The sequence below is a fragment of the Sapajus apella genome, unplaced genomic scaffold (assembly GCF_009761245.1).
Source record: "Sapajus apella isolate SASKATOON/1434 unplaced genomic scaffold, GSC_monkey_1.0 scaffold2, whole genome shotgun sequence".
Lineage (NCBI taxonomy): Eukaryota > Metazoa > Chordata > Mammalia > Primates > Cebidae > Sapajus > Sapajus apella.
The window spans coordinates 14,008,849-14,027,167 of NW_022436942.1; the positions used below are offsets into that span (position 1 = coordinate 14,008,849).

Below are 18,319 nucleotides of genomic sequence, written 5' to 3' on the forward strand. Positions count from 1 at the left end.
TTTAGGAGCTGCTGAGGCCGTCACTTTTCTAGTCCCCAGTCTGACCCTGTAGACCACTGGTTAAATTAGACTGATGCTTCATACTTCCAACTAAGAGCCTTTGTCATTTGGGGGTGGGGATTGTGGGGAAGATCCCAAAAGAACCAGTTCTTAGAAAAATTGCCTGCTCTCACTGGAGGAGCATCACGCCGGCATTTGGTGATATGTCTGCAGCGGGAGGAAGTGTGGGAGAGGATGTCAACTCTGAGAAGCCTTGTCTGGTAATTAAGGATGAATCTGTTGCCTCTTTATGAGGATCCTTTCTTTCCCACCCTCGTGCTTGGAGACTGTGGAGCAGCTTGGCAGGCCCAAATTGTTTAGAGGATAAAACGTTTTTGTCACCAGGACCTTCATAATGCAGTTGGCCTCTTCCCTGGCTCCCCCACCTTCCCTTCCCCCTCTCCTCAGATAATTCGCACAGTGGCTGGATTTACAAAGCCGCTCTCTTCACAGTGCCCCCAGCGCAGAGTCAGTCGCTGATGGAGTCTTCCTTTGCTCTCCCTATCACCCTCTTGGCTCTCACCTCCTGTGCCTGGTGTCATTGGTCCTGGTGCCAAAATCCCCAAGCCGGGGCCCGTCCTCCCCATCCGTTTGTGCTGAGCTGCTGTTACAGGATGCACACTGTAGCTGGCATTGTGTTGCCTTGAGAGCCATGTGTCCTGACCCGCAGCCCTCTGAGCGGTCTCAGGCCGTAATTTACTGGCAAGTGTCTATGTTACCGAGTTGAAACAGCAGTTTCTCACAGCTGGCTTTGTGGCACCAAGTCTCTGCTCCTGTGACCGCTGGCTATTTTGCTTTCTCAAGTAGGATCAGCATACTTCGTGCTGTGTCCAGCCACATGGGGTGGCGAGCGAGCCAGGGACACAGAAGGACATGTGTGTGGGAGGGGGCTGAAACTTCACCCCTGGCGCCAGGCCAGATTCTCCGGCAGCTGTTCCTGGGCTGATGGGATTTGTAGAGAGAGCAAGGGCCAAAGAAGAAAAGTCCATCGTGTGAATGCTAGATTGCTTCCAGATGGTTCTGGTTATGAGCAAAGTATACCAGAATTCTTCCTTTAAGCAGAGCCTTTCTTTCTTTTCTTTTCTTTTCTTTTTTTTTTTTGAGATGGAGTCTTGCTCTGTCACCACGCTGAAGTACAGTGATGCAACCTCAGCTCACTGCAACCTCCGGCTCCCAGTTTCAAGCGATTCTCCTGCCTCAGCCTCCCAAGTAGCTGGGACTACAGGCATGTGCCTCCAAGCCCAGCTAATTTTTATATTTTTAGTAAAGACGGGGTTTCGCCGTGTTGGCCAGGATGGTCTCAATCTCCTGACCTCATGATCTGCCCGCCCCGGCCTCCCAAAGTGCTGGGATTTACAAGCGTGAGCACCGCGTCCCTCCTTAAACAAAGCCTTTCTAACATTATGATGGTCTTATTTCAGGGGCAGGCTGGACCGGTACCTTGAGATCACATGCTTGACTTGGTAAAGAGCGTCCTGTTTTGGCGATAGGCTCCTTGTGTACTTCACTCTGCCAAGCTTCTGGGCCTTGGGCAAATTCTAGCCTGTGTCTCTCACTTATAAAATATGTCCTTTGGCCATTGCTGCCAACCTCTACGTGCTGTAGCGGGTGGACTCTGCTCTGATTTTAGAGCTGCTGGAAAAGACAGATCCCATCAGAAAGATTCCAGAGGTGGTAACCTTGTATTTTGTCCCTTAGAGCCCCTAACTTTGTATGATTCTAACTTGATGATATATCAGGATAATTTTCCCCTCCTCTGTTTCCCTTAAAACTATGAGCAAATCATGGGATTTTCCTCTGGGAGCAGAATGGAGTCTGCCCACTTTCTCCTTTCAACACTTATTACTTTTATTGAGGCAAAGAAAACCTTTTCCATTCTCTGTGCTCCAAAGCACAGTAGCCACTAGCCACACGTGGCCATTTAAATTAGTTAAAATTACATAAAATTAAACATTTATTTCCCACGTTGCTCTAGCTGCGTTTCAGTTGTTCAGCAGCCATGGGTGGCTAGCGGCTGCTGAATTGGACTTTGAAGATAGAGAACATTCCCATCATCACAGAAGTTCTACCGGATGGTGCTAGATAGTAGAAGAGCGTGGGTATAGTTGGGGATGGGGTGGTGTGAGGAGCTCTCTGTAACTCAACATCCCAACAGCAAAGAGTGCATCGTTTCGCTTGGTATTTTTGTTTTCTTCGAGACAGGTTCTCACTCTGTCACCCAGGCTGGAAGGCAGTCACGTGACCACGGCTCACTGCAGCCTCGACCTCCCGGGCTCAGGTAATCTTCCACCTCGGCCTCTTGAGTAGCTGGTACTACAGGTGTGTGATACCACACCCTGCTAATTTTTGTGTATTTTATAGAGACAGAGTTTAGCCATGTTGCCCAGGCTGGTCTCGAACGCCTGGACTGAAGCAATCCTCCTGCCTGCCTCAGCCTCCCAAAGTGCCGGGATGACAGGCATGAGCCCCCAAACCTGGTAGCAAAGAGTTTTGTGAAGGATGGGTACTGATAAGTGGGGACAGGGAATGGGGTAGCCACGCTTGGCCTCTGCTGCCGGACTCTGAGTCAACAGAAGGGTGGGCTTCACACCCCTTTTCTGATCCTCAGAGGTATCAGTCATTGTGCTTAGGAACAACTCACCTTATCGCCAGTGGTCACTTTTGGGCCACCAAGAGGCTGCATCCAGCTGGCCAGACTAAAGGGAGACCCATTTCATCAGCCCTAGTCAGTAGCGCACCTCCCCACCCCAAGCAGTCCAGTAGCCTTCTTTCAGCTCTCTGCTGCCTCCTGGATGAGGACCAGCTGCTGGCACTCTTGTCCCTCTTGCATTTTCTTTGATTTCTTGGGAAGTATTTCAGGCCCTGAGAATATGATTTAAAAGCAGCTTGGTTTCCACCCCTTTCCATTGTGTTTGGCGTGACCTTTATTCTCCATCTACAGCCTAGAGCTTGGCTGGGGGAAGAGAGGCACAGCCCCACAGCTTCCAGCTTTTACTAACAAACCAAACGCTTTCTGGAGAGAGAAACTCACTGGAGATAGCTCCACGCATGGTCTGGAGCTGCCAGGTTGGGTTTTACAAACGTAGATACAGCTTCTATCTTATTCTTTATTGCTCTCTTCAGTGCCCTCTGACAGTGCATTCAAGCAGGCTGACAAGGAAGTGGATGAGCAGATTGAGAAACACCACAGAATGCTTTATGAAGCCAACTCCAGAGCTGTACCCGCATTTAATAGAGATTGATTTATTGAATCAAGCACAGAAGCCCTGTTACAGAAACCCCAGGCTTTATCTTCCTGAGGACCACCTAATAAAACAGCCCCAATGGACACTCCTCATTAGCTTTTCCACGGATCCCCAGGCAATTTTTAAAGGGACAGTGTCCCTCTTTTGGGCCTGAATTTACATATTAGCCATGCCTGTGGGTCTAATTAGCTCAGCATTATTAGTCTTCCTTGGAAAGCCTGCATTTTCTAACAGCTTGACTCTTGAGTTTTGCAGAGGAATTGAAAAATTCAGACTCTGTACTTTTCCCTCTTTCTGCTTTTAATCACTCTTAACCCAATCTTTGGAAATTTACCTGCAGATGTCTCTGGCATTTTGGGGGCACAGAAGGATTTCTCAGTCCCACCCCAGTGTAAATCCTGATGTTGCTGTCATGCCACAGACCTCATGGGGGAGGCTTTTTAGACTCACCAGAGAAATATCACATTTTAATTTTATAATTACTTCACAAGAAGGCAGGCCTTTCCCCAGTGAAACCTGGTATTCATTTCCTCCCAGCAACTTGTATTTTCATAATTTAATGATTACCAGCCACCTTGGCAGCAGTCTGATTGTTGAAAGCACTCTGAAAATCTGACGTTGTCGAGAAAAGGGCAGGGGGGATCGTTTCAGAGAATTTTAACCCCAAACCTCAATAGATGATCCAGGATGGGGATTGGCTGGGGCAGGGATCAGGCAACTGAAAAGTCCCGGTGTTCCAAATTCCACTGGGGCTGGAGCTGAAGTCAGAATGGGTCAGCCCCACTTGGGGAGGGGCCTCTCCCGGGGCTTCCAGAGCTGAGATGATGAATGGTTATTTGCTATGTGCATGTTCTGCATCTTTTCAAGATTTGCAGCTCTAGCTGCAGGAGCAGCAGGGAAGAAAGCCGACCCTGCTGCGTGCAGCACATCTCCTGACAGTGATGAATGACTCCCTGCTCCCTGCCCTCCTCCTGCACAGGAGGCCAGTGGAGGCTACAGAGTCTTTACGAATGGTTGCAAGCCAAGACAGACAGGCTTTGTCAGACCACAGGGAGGAGAAAGAAAAGAGATGCCCCACCAGCTCGCTCCCTATTGATCATCCACTCACCCTGCACACGCATGCACGCATGATTGCACTCACACACAAACGTCTCTCTGCTTCAGTAAGTAAAAGTTTATTGTCCTAAAGTGGCCGAACTATTTCCAAGCCTTTCTTCCCCCATCAGACCCTTTGAACACTCACAGCATTTATCTCTATTCATCCACATACCCTTAAGCAGAGTGTGTCTATCGTGCTTCCCCTGAGACTGGTGTTTCGGGGTGTGCAGTATGTATGTGATGAGAATGTAGCTGCAAGTCATCTGGGAAAGTTTGGGGATTTCAAGTGCTTATAAAAATCTCTCTTGAAATAATGTCTTTTTGGCCAGGCACGGTGGCTCAAGCCTGTAATCCCAGCACTTTGGGAGGGCGAGGCGGGCAGATCACAAGGTTAAAAGTTCAAGACCAGCCTGACCAACATGATGGCTAGTGCCTTTAATCCCATTTACTTGGGAGGCTGAGGCAGGAGAACTGCTTGAACCTGGGAGGTGGAGGTTGTAGTGAGCCAAGATTGCACCACTGCACTCCAGCCTGGGCAACAGAGTGAGACCCTGTCTGAAAAAAAAAAAAAAAGTGTCCTTTTAACCAAGAAGGTCCTGTAGGCACTTTTCATATATTTGACACACGTGTACACCTACTACACAGTCGATGTTGAGTAGTAGTTAAGAGCAAGGACGCTGGGCCAGTCCCCACCTGTGTTGCTTGGACAGATCATTTTGTCACTCTCAGCCTTGGTTTCCCCATTTGTAAAATGAAGCTAATAATGGTACTTGAGGCCGGGTGCAGTGGTGCACGTCTGTAATCCCAACATTTTGGGAGGCTGAAGTGGGTGGATCCCTTGAGGCCCTGAGTTCAAGACCAGCCTAGGCAACATGGAAAGACCCTGTCTCTACAAAAAATACAAAAATGTTCTGGGCATGGTGGTTCGTGCCTGTAGTCCCAGCTACCTAGAAGGCTGAGGTAGGCAGATCACCTGAGCCCTGGAAGTCAAGGCTGCAGTGAGCTGTCATCACACCACTGCACTCCAGCCTGGGCAAAAGAACAAGACCAAAAAAAAAAAAAAAGCAGTACTTGATAATAGTTAGGATATCGTGGGTTAGTATAGTTGAGGGCATTGAACAAAGCCTGGCATGTAATACTGCACAATGAGTTTCTAATACTGTGATCAGTAGCTATTATGGAGATTGAAAGGGGTCAGCAAGAGCTGGTGCTGGCCTCGGGAGGTTTATAATCTATTATTTGCTGCTGAAATGCTGCTTCTGCAAGGTAATAAGAAACTAGAAACCAAAAAGAAAAAGGCAGTTTCAAGAAGAAGCTGAAGTCAGATCAAGTCTCCTGGCTGCCTCTGCTGAGCAGGTCTGTCCTGCAGCATGGCAGATGAAGATGGCTTTGGCACAGAGAAGGCAGAGCTCTTGTCAGAAGAGGCACCATCAGTACAGCCAGGAAGCCCCTTGCAAGCCCCTCTGACCCAGGCACTATTTGATAGGGCATTTTTTGGTTTGGAGACTTGTTTATATTTTCTTCTGGCGCCTAGATGCTAGACTTTTTTTTTTTTTTTAAGAGTCTCACTCTGTCTCTTAAAAAAAAAAAAAAAAACAACCCAGCATCTATGCTAACCCACGATATCCTATGTATACCTACAACTATACTAACCCACGATATCCTAACTGTTATCACTGCAACCTCCACCTCCCAGGTTCAAGAGATTTTGCTCAGTCTCCTGAGCAGCTGGGATTATAGGCGTTCACCAACATGCCCAGATAATTTTTGTATTTTTTAGAGACAGGGTTTCACCATGTTGGCCAGGCTGATTTGGAACTCCTGAGCTCAAATGATCCACCCACCTCGGCCTACCAAAGTGCTGGGATTACAGGTGTGAGCCACTGCGATCAGCTGATGCTGGACCTTTTAATTTACTCCTGTAGCCTTCCAAACCATACCCAAGAAGCTGGGAGGGCCAAGCCCGTCTGTGGTTAAAGCATGTTCTTGCATAGGAAGGATCTCATCAGATAGGACTATATTAGCTTTAAAGAGGTTGCCATGTGGCCCAAGACTGGCTTTCTGGAAATGTATTGAACAATATCATTTTACCTGTAAACCTATTCTTAAAATTTCAGCAGTAGGGGAAGTGGATCTGTTGGAACATATGCGTAAATAACTACAGCAAGACAAAAGATGAGTTATACAAAAGGGTTTAAAGGAAATGCCTGTAGCTGTGGTGGAAGGAGTAGTTGTTTTGCGAAGGAAGAGTGGGATTGGGAGGAATTCTGAAGAAGACTGTTTGAACCAAGATCTGAATTATGAGAGGGGTTTCAAGAAGGTTGGGGTGGGGGGAGGACGTTCTGAGCAGAGGGCACTATGCCAGCAGAAGCCCAGAGGTGAAAATGTGATGCGTGTTTTGGGAATGTGGAAGCCAGAGATAATATTCAAAATATTTGGACAATCAACATGGAAGAGTAGGCCCCAGCTGGGCAGCGGCAGGGTCCTGTAGCCCCCTCTGCTGTGCCAGGCATTAACCCTTTATTCACTGTTACATCTTGGAGATTTTAGGGGAGCCCAGAGCAGCAGATGGGGGCATTCATGGAGATTGAGACAGCCATTATTTGCTGACTAGCACCGAGTATTTCAGCGTTTTAGCCCTTCGTGTACAGTTGGTGTGTATAAGCTAGATAACAGTCCGAGGAGGCTCACGTAAGTGACGTGTAGGAGGGAGCGAGAGGGTGCGGAACAGTGGCAGGCAGTGAGGCAAACCATTAAACTAGGTAAGTACATTGCAGTCAGCTCACGGAGAACGTTGAATGCCAGGCTAAGGATGGCAATAATGAACATAATTTTATTTTCCTACCCTTAAGAGCTCCACACCTTAAGGGTAGAATATGAAGTATGAAAATGACACACAGGGCAGAAACACACAGCTGACAATATCTACATCCAGGACAGGTGGGGGACTGCTAGAAGAGGGAGGAGGGGCCATAAGCTGAAAAACTGATGGATTTGATGGAACCACCCGTACCTCAAACCTTAGCATCACACACTACACCAGTGTAACAAACCTGCACATGTACCTCCTGAATCCAAAATAAATCATAAATGAATAAAAGAAAATTTTTATAGGGACTTAGTAGATGATTTAAGAAAAAAAGAAAAGGAAGTATGGGCCAATACTCAGCCTATTTTTAGGATCCCATTTTTAAGGAAATTCCAGGGAAGTAGGTACACTACCACTCCTGAAATTTTCCAGGTACAGACAAAGCCCATCAAGGAAACATTTTCTTGTGTCCAGCTAACGCTCTTCTAGTTATAATTAGTTCCCTCTTACCAGACCTTGATCATTTATTTTTGCTTTTCCTGGCTCACCAGATTTCCTAGTAGGAAATTGGCACAGCTGGTTTCCAGCTGATAATCCTATGAAGAGGCTCACCTGTGGCGGCCCGGGGGCATCTTCATCTGAATCAGCTGGGGTGCTGGTTTAACACTCCTTGCTTCTGGGCTTATCCTCGTAATTCACATACAAGAGCTGCAGAGCCACCACTCCAACCCCTGAAAAATCTCATCCTACCACCACTGTCCCCTTACCTTCAGACTTAATAAGAGAGAGGCTGAAGTCTTGTGTCTGTCCCTTGCTGGAGAACTGAATGCAGATTTCGCTGTAAGAACCAGAAAGACCGGTAACAAAGCTGCCAGCGGTGTTGCAGGACCCGCGTGCTGTCTGTCAGTGGCCACGCTCCCTGTTGTGATCACATCATAAGGAAAGCTTCAGAAGCCTGACGAGGGGATGAAACACATTCACTTTTTGTTCTTCACCTGGTTGCTCTGGCAAAAGCAATCATATTCTGCCATGTTCTAGGTTCAGATTCTGCTGAGACGCAATTAGCCTTGTCAGTCTTCCAGGGTAGGTCAGATGCTATGTATCACTCTCTGTACCTAAAGGACAAACCACAGAGCTTCATCTCTCTGGGACAATCAGTTTCAACCGTTATTCATTCAGTGACCTGGGTGTTAGGTTGGGCATTGAAGATGCAAAGAAGAATAAAACAGTCCCAAGCCTCACGGTGCTTATAGTCTAGTGTCGGGACAGGGCCATACATGGATGATTACAGTTTCCTACAAAATTGATAGACAAAGATTTACCCACAGTGAAACTTTGTCATCTGGGGTAATTACTGAAAGCATTCCAGTGTCTACCTTATCTGCTGAATTAGAATCCCTGTGGATTCTGCATTTTTTAATAAACACCCCAGGCAATTGCTGTGTATTCTTAAACTTGGACCATGGGCAGCCATAGACTTTCTTACAATGGATATGAGCGGCTTGCAGAAGTGATTGGTTAAAGAGTGCTGGGCAGCCTGAGCTGTAAGGTGTGTGACTCCTGGGCTGCTGGTGGTCTTTGCCCCTGGTTATCCCCTTGCTATTGCTTGGGAATGTCTTTGTCCACCTGCAGCGATCCAGTGACTATTCATAAGGTGCCAGTAGACTGGACTGGCAGTGGCTGATAAGGGACGGTAAGGCCTTCAGGTGCAATCAAGTTAGGTGCAAAGCCTTCAGGTCAGGGTCAGGTTAGGCCTCCTCCTCTTCTTCCTTTTTGTGCCCATCACCTGGATAATCCAGGCTCCACACAGTGTAAACACATGGGATAGGTTAGGAGATCATGCTGTCCAAAGCATTTAACTTAATGATTTCTCTTTCCTGCTCATCCTCAGTAAATGATACACACCCCACCCCTAAGGCTCGATCTTCTGGGTCATGTTGGATCACCCTGTGGAAAGCTGAGTACCTACATAGGAAAATTTGGAGTCTTTTGGTTTATTGCGCCTGAGCAGTTTGAACGCCAAAGCTCGGGTTAAGTCTAATTCTGTGGTGACCTTGTACCTCTGCCCTATTGTTAAGAGACACAGAGTTTTCCACCCTAAGAGTATTGTTGGTTTTAACTTCTGTGTGACTTATCATTATAAAAACCTAGAATGTGAGGATGGGCTGAATTAGTCATTAAACATTCTTGTGCATATCATGCCATTTTGTGGTATTTATACAGATTCCTAGCTCTTCACAGAGGGGCAGAGAAACGTGGTTAAGAGTGTAACACATGTGGGGCAGACCTGAAGTGAGCTTCACCTCTCTTATGCCTCCATTTTCTTGTTCTTTCTTTTTTTTTTTCTTTTTTTTTTTTTTTTGGAGACAGAGTCTTACTCTGTTGCCGAGGCTGGAGTGCAGTGGCACAATCTCAGCTCACTGCAACCTCCGCCTTCCGGGTTCAAGCAATTCTCCTGCCTCAGCCTCCTGAATAGCTGGGACTAGAGGCACGCACCACCTCACTTGGCTAATTTTTTGTATTTTTTAGTAGATACAGGGTTTCACCATATTGGCCAGGCTGGTGTCGAACTCCTGACCTCATGATCTGCCCGCCTCGACCTCTCAAAGTGCTGGGATTACGCCCCTGGCCTCCATTTTCTTATTTGTATAATGAGGATAATGTTCCTATCTACATGACAGTGTTATAGTGAGGATTATGCAAGTTTTAAAAAAATATAAATGCTTAGAACAGTGCCTGGAACAAGAGTGTAAAATAAACATTGCAGTACAGCTAGTGCTCGACTTACGACCACGGTCGGGACCGCAGACCAGTCGTAACACGATTTGGTCGTAAGTTGAGTAGGCTATATGTACAGTTGAAATGGTGCACGTGGAGTTGGTAGTGCTGCCGGAAGCTGGTCCGCACTGTGGTACGCCCAGCTGGGCAACGTTTGCGCTGCCAGACGCGGAGCAGTCGTGGCTAGCGATTGTAGTCGTAAAGTCGAATGGTCGTAAGTTGCATAGGTGGTAAGTTGATCAATACCTGTATATGAAAATCTGTTAAGTGCTGGGGGTGAGGTGATAGCAGAAAATTGAACAATGCCTGCCTTTGCTCTCCATCCTCTGAAACAACAGGGCCACCTCGGTGGGGGAGCCAAGAGTGTGGTATTCCTCCGATTGGTAAACATCGACAGCTGTTATTCAGGCCGGTACTACTTCCCTTGGGGACCTGAATAATGTAGGGATTAGCAGAAGATTTCAGAAGAGTGTGGGAAGGCACAAGTTAAGCCTCTATTTCACCTGAAGATTTTGGAAGTGAGGTAGAAGGACTTCATGCGTAGGCTTGTGCAAACCTCTCATGGTTTTTAAAGATAAAACAGAAGACTCAGGAAAGCAGCAGTACTTGAGCTCTGCACTGTGTAATGTTATCAGTTCAAAGGCACTTGGGTGGAAAGCCCTGAAATGATATAGCTAAAGTCCTTGCATGTGGCTTCTCTCAGGGACACTGCAGGACTCTGCTCCATGAAACGAACATCCACCTGTCTGGAGTGGGAGCAGTTTTGTGAGGGGAGGGCTGCAAGGGCCAACACAGAGGAACTGCCTGTGCAGCAGAAGCCCTCTTTGTAATTAATAATCTATTTGCGGTTTTCACCTCACCATTTGTAGCTATGGGGTCAATTTTGTTCAGACCCTGATTTGTACATATTGACTTGATCTCATACAGTGTAAAGGGAATGTCAATGAAATTCATGTTTATTTTAGAATAAATGGTCTCTGAGAAAGCTGAAATCACTCCACATTTGTGTGCTCATGAAGTGAGGGTCTCTGATTCATATCCGTGGGGAGAGCTAAATGTTATTGATGAGAATATGAGGCTCTTCTGGCCAAGTGTGAATGCACACCAAGTGGATACTGAATCAGAAATAATTTTTCAAATCTGGAATTTCCTTAAGAGTAATTCAGAATGTTTTATCCTGAAATATTATTAGTTCTGTTTTATACATACACATGATAACTTAAAAAAAAAAATACTGATTGAATCCTTTTTTTCCAATTGGGTCCTTTTCTGCTGCTGAACTCTGCCTATGAATCAAGAGATGACTTTCATTTTATTAACTTTATTCTACTCCAAATCCCCAGCACCTGTGCCAGTGGCCGACGCCTACTAGGTGCTCAGTAAATATTTGCAGATGAATCCAATAGAACCCATCATTTTTATAAAGCCTGAGCTCTTAATTTGGAAGCTACTAAGAGCAGGTTCTGTTCTTCTACCAAACTTTGAGCTGTGGGTGGGGACCCACTCACAGGATTTTGAAATCAGTTTAGTATACGGAGAGCAGCATTGTAGACAAATTGAGTAGCATAGGATAGAAAGAAAATATTGGTATATATCACATAGTTAGGGTAAATATTGTTTTTTGCAATACGTTTGTGCATACACAGGTTAACAGGATTGATATATTTCTTCCACTGGTGAGACCTCTGCTGTAACTCAGTAGACTCTCCCAAAGAGCATTGACCAGTAAAATGAGAGCAATCTCTGTTGCCTCTTGATATTCCCCACAGGCCTGGTGAGAAAAAGAAGCGTCTTTAGGCCAAAAGAGGGAAGTGATTACCACTCTCAGAACTCCAGGCAGGGTCTGGCTTAGGCGTGCTGATGGGGAGAAGTGAGGAGGTAGGCATTTTCCCACGGGCTGTGGGTTAACCTTACGAGTCAGGCGATTTCCTAAAGGGCAGTTGTGTTGTCGGGGACTACAGCTTGGGCCCCGTTACGGAGAGTTGTCCTGGAGAAAGAAAGGCCAGCAGCCTTTCATGTGGGTGATGAGATGAACAGGTGGTTTCTCTCATCACAGGTAGCCAGGTACGCACAAGCTAGGCTGCTACCAGCCCTCTTCTGTTTATCACCAAATATTAATCACACTCACAATTCGAAGATACTATTTGTGCCTGAATCTAACTTGCTCTGTATTAGCAGAAGTCTGTCAAGTCGTTCACAGCTTAAGGCATAGAGGCTTCAGATAATTTAAAGGACACTGCAAGGACTAAAGAAAGAAAACAAGCCGGGCGCGGTGGCTCAAGCCTGTCATCCCAGCACTTTGGGAGGCCGAGGCAGGTGGATCACGAGGTCAAGAGATCGAGACCATCCTGGTCAACATGGTGAAACCCCGTCTCTACTAAAAATACAAAAAATTAGCTGGGCATGGTGGTGCATGCCTGTAATCCCAGCTACTCAGGAGGCTGAGGCAGGAGAATTGCCTGAACCCAGGAGGCGGAGGTTATGGTGAGCCGAGATCGCACCATTGCACTCCAGCCTGGGTAACAAGAGCGAAAATCTGTCTCAAAAAAAAAAAAAAAGAAAGAAAGAAAACAAGGTAGCATTTGTTGAGAGCCTCCGTCCCACAGGGTAATTTTCCCAGGGATCTTATCGTTCAGACACCTACTGAACATAGCTCCCAACACATAAATCCAGGAACCCAATGAGTCAGAATATGACCCCCAATGATGAGCCTGGGGTGAGATGTTGGGTCTATCCCCAAACATTCTTTTTTTTTGAGACAGAGTCTCACTCTTGTCACCCAGGCTGGAGTGCAGTGACACAATCTTGGCTCACTGAAACCTCTGCCTCCTGGGTTCAAGTGATTCTCCTGCCTCAGCCTCCTGAGTAGCTGGGATTACAGGTGCCCGCCCTCATGTCCAGCTAATTTTTGTGTTTTTAGTAGAGACGGGGTTTTGACATGTTGGCCAGGCTGGTCTCGAACTCCCTCCCTCAGGTGATCCTCCCGCCTAAGCCTCCCAAAGTGCTGGGATTACAGGCGTGAGCGACCGCACCCAGCCCATCCCCAAACATTTTAAACCCCAAAACTCCCAGCTGGATAGAGAGTATTTCTCGGCCTCTTCAGACTCACCCCAGAGAGTGATCTTTGCTCCACAACCCTGACTTGAGCCTGCCTCAGATTCACTCTCCCTCACAGCGCAGCTCCGTCTTTCTGGCAGACAGTTTCCATCCAAAGGCAAAGTGAATCTTAGAAACCAGGAAAAAAGGATTCTTAAAAGGTGACATTTAAAAAGTAATAGTAAGACCTAACCAAACATCAAGCTCTTCTTGTGTAGCCTTAAAGGAAACGCACTCGCGCACACACATGCACACATGCGCGTGCGTGCACACACACACACTCTTTCTCTCTCTTTCATGTAGTGAGCGAGGAAGAGCTGGCTGCCTGCTGTAAGGCCGCTTGAAGGATCAGAAAGCAGCTTCCATGTACAGAGCACTGTGGTTAGGCTTAGGGCCTGATTCCTTTGGAAATACAGATGGCTGGCAGAAAAATGGAAGCATGAGGGGGTTGCCAGTCCTGTACTGCTTTTTCCAGGAAGGTCTCAGGAGGGTGGGTGTAGGGAGAGGGGAGTCAAGGGAGAGCCTTTGTGGATTCCAGAATTGCTTAACTGGGGTCATGCCAAGCTCTTAAAAGCGACAAGTAGCATTTGGACTCCAGGCTTGTGTCTGTTCCTCAACAGCCAGGCCTGGGTGATGTTTCATCCTAGACCTCCTGAGATTTAAGCTACTGCTGAGATTTTGTTATAAGAAGGCAAAAAGCGGGGGGACCCAAGATGTTACTGCGCTCCAGCCTCCACTCAAACCCATCCAGCCCTATGGAATGTGCCTCTGCCGGGCTAAGACTTGGTTTCTAACAAAACGAAAACAAGGCTACCTGTAGCTTTTCCCTCCCTCCTGGAGGGGCACTGAGCTCCCAGCTAAGAAAAAAAAAAAGGCTCCTTTTATTACTATATCAATCTAACCCAACTATACCTTCTTTAGATTATTAGCTCTGAGGTATCCTTCTAAGTATCTGAGTCCTCACTTTAGAGCAGAACAATGGACTCTTCTGGGTAAAGTTGCACGGGTACTCTCCTTCATGCTTACGGTAGAAAAAGTATGAATCACGTGGCTTGATTGCTCAGCAGGAAGTGGTTTTCCTATGGGGTTGTGCTGCATCTTCCTGCTGACGGTGGCCTGTTAGCTCCACAGCTGCATTGAAGAAAGAATGAGGCTCCAAAGACCTTAATAGCCACAGCTGATGACTAAATAACACCTTATCCATCACAAAGCACGTTCCCAGACATTTTTGCACTTAATCCTTGCAACCATCCTATGAAGTATCCAGCTGAAGAGGCAGATTCAGTGAGGTCCGAGGGATTTTCCCAGATTCATACAGCCAGTTCACATGAGGATTGAGATGTGACTTCAGAACCTCTGACTCCAAGCCTGGTGTGCTTTAATACCACAGTGGGCTCTGCCAGGAGGGAAGAGAGGCTACAGGAAGGAAGATCCCCATGGGAGGAGAGGCAGCCAAGGCAATGTCTAGAGGTTAGTGGAAGAATGTGACCTGCTGGTGTGTGTCAGTGGAGTTACACGAGTGGGTTGTTGAGATTATGCTGTCCCCAAAGGGAGGGCCCTGTTATGCCTCCAGAGGGGATCACGTTCCTCTTAAATGACTTTGAAGTCTTGCTAAGGGAATTAAGACTTAGGGAAACAAGTGGCATTTCTCTCTCTTTCTCTCTGTATGTAGCTCAAGGTCATGACTTGGGAGAGAAGAAAGATCATGGGAAGCGATTTATGTAGATGATGCCAAAGTGTGAACTCTCGGTTCCTTGCCCATGGGTATGCAATCAGTGTAGGAGCTCTTCCTGGAAATGGAGGAATCCAGCAAAGACTAGGAGGAACTTTAAGTGAGGAACTTGACTTTAAACCAAGTTAGAAAATTGTCTTGGTAACACCATATACGCTGGTGACCAAAAAAAAAAAAAAAAAACTGCCATTCTCAGGTGGTACTAAGGAACTTGCTGAGAAAGGAATAGACAAGAGAATCATAAATGTTATTTTTTTATAATTTTATAACTATTTGTATATATATTAATAATAAAGGGGAACTTGAAATTTTAATATAAATAGGTAAGTATATGTCAGAGGTATCACCAATGGGAACCCAGCCATGAATTGTAGCCGTAAAAAACTAAAGGCAGAGTGAATGGGGGATATCTTTAGTGGGAAACTGACATGCCCATCGAGACGTACCAGCCTTCCTTCCTTCCTTCCTTCATCCCTTTAGCTGGTGTCTGCTTTATGTCTACCATGTGCCTACACAATTATAGATACAAGGATAGAGAGGTATGTAGGGAAAAAGTCCATGCCTTTATGGAGCTAATGTGCAGGGTGTGGGGACAGAAGGTAAACAAGTAAACAAATTAGTAAGAGCATTTCAGATCATGTTTGAAGCACTGAAGCAGGGTGAGCAGGAGCAGGGAACGCTGGACTTCTTGATGAGTGGTCAGGGAAGGCCTTTCCAAGTGATGCCCAGGAGCCACCATGGCCGGATCGAAGGGAAGAATGGCCCAGGCAGAAGGAATGACCAGGCCCCATGGCGTGTCAAAAAAACAAGAAAGCCAGTGTTACTGAGAGCGTAGCTGAGTGAGCAAAGATGTCAGAGTGCGAAGGCAAGATCATGGAGGGCCTCATCATTGGATTCTATTTTAAGATGAGGGGAATTCAATGGAGAACTTTAAGCTGGAGAGTGATGCTTGTGGATTAAAAAGAGAAATGTGGGGGCCAGGCATGGTGTCTTATGCCTGTAATCCCAGCACTTTGGGAGGCCAAGGCGAGTGAATCATAAGGTCAGGAGTTCGAGACCAGCCTGGCCAACATGGTGAAACCCCATCTTTTCTAAAAATACAAAAATCAGCTGGGCATGGTGGCGTATGCCTGTAATCCCAGCTACTTGGGAGGCTGAGGCAGGAGAATCGCTTGAAACCAGAAGGCGGAGGTTACAGTGAGCCGAGATCGCACCGCTGCACTCCAGCCTGGGTGAAAGAGTGAAACTCCGTCTCAAAAACATAAAATAAAATAAAAAAGAGAAATGGGGGAGATTTGCTAGCACGCCTCCCAGCCATGAGGACAATGTGAGCAAAGCTTTGGTGAACTAAGGTATAAAATTACCACAAAGTCAAAGTGTGTTTATGGTGGAGAAGTCCTGTAACTGCTGCTCATCAGGCTAAAAGGGCGTCGGTGTGGCTGCATGGGGACCTCGAGTTCAGATGTTCATAGAGAATGTCTGAGCCTGTAAGGACATCACCTAGCCTGCCAGGGAAGAGGTGGGAAAGCGTTACTTGTGAGTGAACATCAGCAGGAACAGCATAGCCAGACGCAGACAGCAGCCAAACAAGGAGGCTCTTTGCTTTTGTTTTGTAAATATGTTATGGAACAAGAAAATACGCATAAAGCCTCTGCATAGGGAAGGTAGTATTAATTTGCTGCTTAACCAAACGTTTACTGGATACCCATTATATGTTGAACACTCTTCTAGGTATAGGAGATGCCATAAGTAGCAAAACAAAGGTCTATTCCCATAGAACTTAAAGGGCATGAGGAAGCAGTATAAAAAATAGCCATAGTAAGGAAGTAAAATTCTTTAACTGTCACGTGGCGGTGGATGCTATGGAGAAAAATAAAGCAGGAAAGGGGGCTAGGAAATTCAGGGGACAGGAGCAGTGTTAAAGAAGGCCATCTGGTTGGTTGGCTTTTATTTAGAGTGCAGTGGAAACCTTTGATGGGTTTGAGAAGGGTAATGACATGATCTGACATTCTAAAATCATTACTCCATTTGCTCTGAGAACAGGGGTGAGGGACAAATCAGAAAATTTTGCAGCACTCTCACTTCCATTCATCTGGTGACATCATCCCAGCACCATCACCTCTTGCCTAGATCATTGCACAAAGGCCTGATGGAGCAGTACCAATAATGTAGGCAAGAAACTGTGATGCTACTGCTCTGACAGCAGGCAAGGCGTTGAAATCCGAGGATTCTGGATTTGTTTGAAAGGTAGAGATGACAGTGTTTGGCATAATGTTAATAGACAAAGTAGTCAATCCGTGTTGTGTTAGTGGAAAATCAAGAAGGTGACAAGTTCTAGCAAAGAAAAGTATCAAAAAGCTTTGCCACAGTGGAGACAGGATCAGGAACACGGATAGCCAGAAGGTCATTAGAAGAGCAGGACCAAGGAGGGAAACTGGGCTGAGAGCCCTAACAAGGGAGTAAGAGAGAAGATGATTCAGAACTCGAATCTCAGAGGTGGGGGGGGGTGTTCTTGCTGCAGGCCACGTGACCAGGGTGAGGATGGGGAACAGAGAGGAAGGTCAGCCGGAAGCGGGTAGGAGTTATAAAGCCAGGAATCCAAAAGCACCACCAAATTCACATGCTGAGAATTTCATCCTGGGAAAGAGTGGAAAAGCAATCTGAGCCTAGACTGAAGTAATCAGGGCGGGTCGGAGAGTGTCGTGAAAGGCTGGTGGGTAAGCCAGGGGGATAGGAGGCAGGAGGGGCTGACAGAAGGGCAGTGAGAGAGCCTCAGCCTAGAAGGGTGGGGTTGATGTGGGAACTGTGAGCATCTCTCACATGCCTGAGGATAGGAGGGATTTGAAGGGAAGGCGTTTGCTGGAGGTGGTATCATCAGGAGAGCCAGCTTAGGTTCACCAAGAAGGCAGGCTCAATTAGTCTGTCCTTGTTGGGTAGGGTTTCTAGGCTGGGCAAATACTGTATACATAGATATATTCTGACTTTGTAAGAAGTCTGATAGTTTCTTCTCTTAGCCTTTTGGATGAGATGGAGAAACACTGAGTGGATAGTGGTTAGCCCAAGAGCAATTCCAGGAGAGCTGAAGTCCATGAGGACTGTGTCTGTCTGGACCAGTGTTGACAGCCTTTTTTAATCTTAAACACCTCCTCCTCAAATATTAATATCTCATTGTCCGCGCTCTACTGTTGAGTCTATCTTCTGTGCCCTTCCACCAGGCCAGAGTCTGCCAAGCTTTCTACCATTTGTTGTTGGTATTAAAAAGGAAATTAATAGGCTCTTCATCTTCATGGCAAAGATAATGCTGAATATGATTTTTATGAATTGCACAAACTTTCCTTCACATGCCTGAAATGTTGCCACACCCCATGTCTGGTTAGCTTGGCTGGGAGGAAGGTCTCTAATAATTCCACTTAGCAATTTTTTCAGTGATCTGGATGAAGATGGCAGGGCTGCTTATCAAATTTAATGTGATATAGCATAGACGGAAAGCTGATACTTTGGATGGGATGATCTGAATTCAGG

At 46.5% G+C, this 18,319-nt stretch overlaps 1 protein-coding gene across 2 annotated transcripts in view; it reads left to right on the top strand.

The window, feature by feature from the left end:
- PPM1H (protein phosphatase, Mg2+/Mn2+ dependent 1H) overlaps nt 1–18,319 on the top strand; it is a 291,024-nt gene that overhangs the window by 208,210 nt on the left and 64,495 nt on the right. The gene's annotated exons all lie outside the window — the stretch shown is intronic.